We start from the raw sequence: 5,157 nt of genomic DNA, 5'->3' as shown, positions 1-5,157 counted from the left end.
CCTAGTGTGCTGCTGACACCTCTCCCCTCCCTGAGGTCCCCCCACACTCTGCTGCCAAGCATTGTCCCTGGGCGGTGGGGTGGGTCTGTGGTGCAGGGCAGTGACCTGAGCTCAGGTCCAGCACAGCTGCCTGCTTCTCCTCCAAGAGGGGGCTCAGCAGAGGCAGCGCACACAGCCCTCCCACAGCCCTCCTCACCTCACAGGCAAGCCCTGGGTGGGCAGGGCGGACCCACAGGGCCTGGAGAGGACCAGTGCCCGAGATCCAGCCTGCACCCGCCTGAGGCTGGGGAGTCAGGGCAAAAGTACCCCTGGAGATGCTGGGGATTGAACCCAGGACCTCCCACATGCAAAGCAGGTGCTCTGCCACTGAGCTACATCCCCTTGACACCTGCCAGCAGGAGAGGCACTCTCCTCCCGTGATGTGCCTATGACAAGTCCTGTATTCCCCTGGGTGCCCAGGGACCCTCTGCAGAAAACAGCACTTGAATCCTTCTGAGATGGGGGAAGTTGGGACTGCCTCTCTGCTGGGGCCTGATCCTGGCACAGGGCTGCACTGCAGAGCGCTGCCCCTTCAAGGTCTCTGCAGGGCAATGGGGCAGAAGGAGGCTCTTGCTGCAGGTGCCGCTCCCACACTCTGGCCCGCTCCAGGATGGGTCAATGGAGAGGAGAAAATCCTTTCCCCTGAGCCTCCTCTGCCACCCAGGGCAACAGCCATCTGTGCCACACCTGTCCCCAACTCTGCAGCAGCAGCAGTGCAACAGGGTGAGGGAAATGCCCTCCCTGGACTGGTGTGCCCCCAGGCTCCAATGGCATCCCAGGGCATGCCGTGGAGGGCACATGGAGGCAGAAATCTTATACCCCCTCCTCCAGACACCGGGCCTCCCCCTGCACCCCTCTGTTCCCCAGCAGCCCTGCAGGTGAGGTGAACAGCAGGCTTCCATCTCCATGGGGCTGGGGATGGGCGTTGGGCTCAGGGACCTTCCCATTCCTTCAGCACTGAGGTCTGTCCTGACAGCGAAGCCGTGTCCGGGGACAGCCCTGGCTGGGGTGCCTGTGGCAGGGTGGGTGAGCGTGCTCAGCTCTTAACCCAGAGGTTGATGGTTGGACCACACGCAGGGATGGTGTCCTCAGGGTGGTACAGCTGGGGTACTTGTGTTGCCCAGTGCCATAGATTTTTCCCTGCTGAGCCCCTGCCTAGCAGAGAGGGTTTAGGGGAATCAAAACCAGAGCACAGTCACTGTGACCTTCTGGAGTCGTTGAGTGGAGTTAAGGGGATGGGCTGCTCATCGATTCTGCTTTGCCCACATGGCCCCAAAGCCCATCCTCTGCAATGACTCTCCCGTTCTTGCTGAAGAAAGACCTGGAAGGACTGCTCTTTTGGAGCACTGATAATCCCGCAGGCACTACCCCTGCAGCCAAGCATTTTCAAGCTCACGCTCAAAGCTGACAAGACAGTAACTCTGCTTGGACAGACAGTCTCTGCCAGGTGGCATGGTCACTGCTGATTCCCCACTCCAGAGTGGCAGAGGCTGGATCCCCTTCTCAGGACAGACTTCTTGCCAGGAAGCCACAGCCAGGGGGGTGCCTCACCTGGTTCTTACTGGCACTTCACTCAGCATCCGTTTTGGTGGATATTTCTTTTTTTATTGTGTCTACTCTTTCCACACACAGGAATGACAGAAAAACAAACATTTCATAAAAGCTTGTCAGAAAGCCCTTGTTATAGACAGCAAGTCCATCAAATCTGGAGGGAACCAGGAACATTGCCATAACCACAAAGAAAATCCAGGAAGCTCAAGGCCTCTTCTGGAATGCATCAAATTCTTGCAACCATGATTTGAGCCTGGAAGTGGGAAGGGATTTACGTCTGTGGGTGGAGGAGGAATAAGTGTGTTGTGGGAGTATGTCAGGGCTGAAGGCCCTTGCGCAAATCAGGGGTGATGGAGACATTTCCATCTTGGGCGCATACCTCAGCCTAGGAAATGGGGAAAGCCCGCTGCTGGGGGTGGATGTTCTCAGTCATGCCCCATGAGCAAGAAAGAAGAAAATAGGAGGACTCAGGTTGCAATATCGAAGTCAGCCAGTGGGAAACAAATATGTAATTACATTGGGAGAGGGGGGCTAGAGGGGGGTCAGATTAGGAGAAGGAAAGAAATGGAAAGTAATGATTTCTGTTTTAAAAAATTTGGGAAGGTGAGACCCAGCTCAGGTACCCTTCTTCTGGAGAACAATCTACTTTTTCTTTTTTTTTTTTTTTCCAGCGGGGCTGACCCTATCAGCCTAGCTTTCACAGTTCTCCTCTGCTAGACAGCTCAGAGAACAGGAAGGGTGGGATTCATCTACTCAGATTTAGACATGTCCAGTGGAAGGGCTTGATTCAACTTCCCCCTTCTCACTGTCAATATGAAGATGTCCTGAGGAATCCCAGACACGCAGGAGCCCCACCCCTCAGCTTGGCTGGGTAACAGAAGAGAAAAGAGCATGTTTAGAGTAAGTCCCTTGCCAAGGGAGCTGAAGATGAGCTCCATCCCATCGTACAGGGACATAATAAAGATGTTCAACAGTGTTCGCCCAAGTGCTGGTAGCAGAGAGGTGCTGATAATGACTGGCTACAAGGAGGACTCTGTGCCAGTGGTGACATCTGAGCCGGATCGTGCAGTCATCCTCCCGTCCACCTCATCGTCTACTTCTTTAGTCCAGATATCACCAATCTGGCTAGAAGGAGACTATGGGAGGCCATGTTAAGGCCTTGCTAAAGTCCAGCTATGCAACCTCACTGATGGCTCTTGCCTTTACAAGGCCTTTTACAGAGGTCTCACAAGGAAACCAGCCAGCCCCACTTGCACCTCTCTGCACCAGAAACCTTCTCCACATCTCACACTTCCACGAGAGTGCCCAGGACACAGCACACTCCTGTCTGGGTTTTCTGGGCCTGTTCAGAAGAGAACCAGAAGTCATTGCTCCCAGCAGGCCCACAACTCCAATTGGCTCTTTGTGCAGCCCACAGCTTTTCTGAGCACTTCTCTCCGTGTCCCACTCCCCTCCAAACTTTCTGATCCTCAGGCTGCAGATGAGGGGATTGAGCAGGGGCCTGAGGACGGTGTAGCAAAAGGGCTTTGTCCAGCTATCTCGGGAGGGCTTTTCTGGGCATCTGACAGACAAGGATGAGGATGCTGTAGAAAACAGTTTCACGAGTGAGGTGAGAGCAGCAGGTGGAGAAGGCCTCCTGCCTGTCCATGCTGGGTGGGAGAGCTGCCCCAGGGTGGCAGCTCTGGTGCACGCACAGGATGCTCCTGTGAAGAGGAAGGGGAGGCCCAGATCTAAAAAGCAGGTTATGAGAGCAAAGAGCGTAAGTGTCACGGTGTCACTGCAGGAGAGCTCCAGTGAACTCACAGAAGAAGTGGCGCACTGCACTGGGGCCACAGACCTGTATCTGGGACAGGAATGAAGTGACTATTGTAGATGAGAGAAACGCCCCTAGCCAAGGTGTAGCTGCCTTCCCAAAAGAGACCTTCCAGGTCATGAGTCTTGCAGAGAGAAGCAGGTGGCACACAGCCCAGTACTGATCGTAGGATGTGGCCACCAGCAGGAAACACTCAGTACATGCAAAAGGGGCAGCAAGTACTACTAACACCGCTGTCAGCAGAGATGGTGGTGAGTCCAGTCTGGTCAGCAGTGGGGTCAGGTCAGGGCCTTGGTGGTGGAGCACCAACAGCACAATGATGACAAGTGCCCAACACCAGTCACAGGGCAGGTCATGAGAGAGAGGAGGATTTCTCTAAGGCTTGGGGACATTCCCTATTTGCAGTACAGGTAACTCCATTGATGAGCTTTGATTGTCCCCTTCCCCTTTCTCCATTGAAGGTTTTATGTCCTTCCTATCCCCTCTCTCCTGGCAGGACACCTAGGAGGAAGAACATTCCTTTTTCTATGCTAGTTGCTTAAAGGAATTGTGAAGGAAGTCCAGAGAGGTGAAACATGAAGGTGTGTGTGCCTCTGAGTGTATTCGTACTCCCCAGATGTGCTCTGTGCCTTCTGAAAGGTGAGAAATGCCGCCGTCTAGATGGCAATGCTGCTCATGGGTGATATAACATGGGTGACATAACATGGGCATTGCAAGCACAGCCTCCATCCCCTGGAAAACTCCCACTGGGATAAGCTCCAGCCCTGGCATTCTTGGACGTGAACAGCCTGGCCCTGTGGGCTGGGTCCATTCTATGCAGCAAAGCAGGATTGTCACTGGGCCCCAGATCTGTGCTTGCTCCTGCAGCTCCTGAGGACCTACCTGAGGGGGGTCACAGTGAGACCCCCGACTCTCAGCACTGCTGCCCCACGCTAGGCAGAGCATGGCTGTGGAAAGCCCACAGGAGGGCAGCCTTATTTCTCTTAGTTTGGGCTCACTGTTCCCGGGGGCTGAGCACCCTGCAGTGAAAGGCCATGTCTCACACTCTGTTTTGGTTGCGGGTGTTTTAGCTGCGGGACCAGCCAAGGCACCATCTGCCCCTTCCCACCTGTGCACAGCTGTGGACAGGCCTGTGCCTCCCTGATCCCACCAGCGCAGCATCGACAGAGACACCAAACACCCCAGGAACAAGAGGTGGGCACCAGCCCCATGTCTGTGGGCTGTGTCTGACCTCAGGAGCTCCACATGCCCTGAGCTGAGGCTCTGCTTAAGCCAGTGGTGATGGTGGAAGCAGAAGCACTTGGAGACAGGGTCAGGATAAGAAATGTCAAAGCTGGGAGTCCCACAGCCCTGCCCAGGCTCGTCCAACTCAGACAGCCCTCCCTGCTGGCACAGAGGAGCGCTTCTCTGGAGACAGGACAATGTCAGACCCTTATCCCTGGAAAGCCACCAGGGCAGTGTGGCCCTGATCCCAAAGGACGCCTGGGCTGGACCACCACCCTCACACCACATCTCTCAGGGTAGCCAGAAATGATTCCTAGTGTGCTGCTGACACCTCTCCCCTCCCTGAGGTCCCCCCACACTCTGCTGCCAAGCATTGTCCCTGGGCGGTGGGGTGGGTCTGTGGTGCAGGGCAGTGACCTGAGCTCAGGTCCAGCACAGCTGCCTGCTTCTCCTCCAAGAGGGGGCTCAGCAGAGGCAGCGCACACAGCCCTCCCACAGCCCTCCTCACCTCACAGGCAAGCCCTGGGTGG

The sequence above is a fragment of the Platalea leucorodia genome (assembly GCF_965183815.1).
Source record: "Platalea leucorodia genome assembly, contig: HAP1_HAP1_SCAFFOLD_389, whole genome shotgun sequence".
NCBI classification, from domain to species: Eukaryota; Metazoa; Chordata; class Aves; order Pelecaniformes; family Threskiornithidae; genus Platalea; species Platalea leucorodia.
This window is presented reverse-complemented; position numbering follows the sequence as displayed.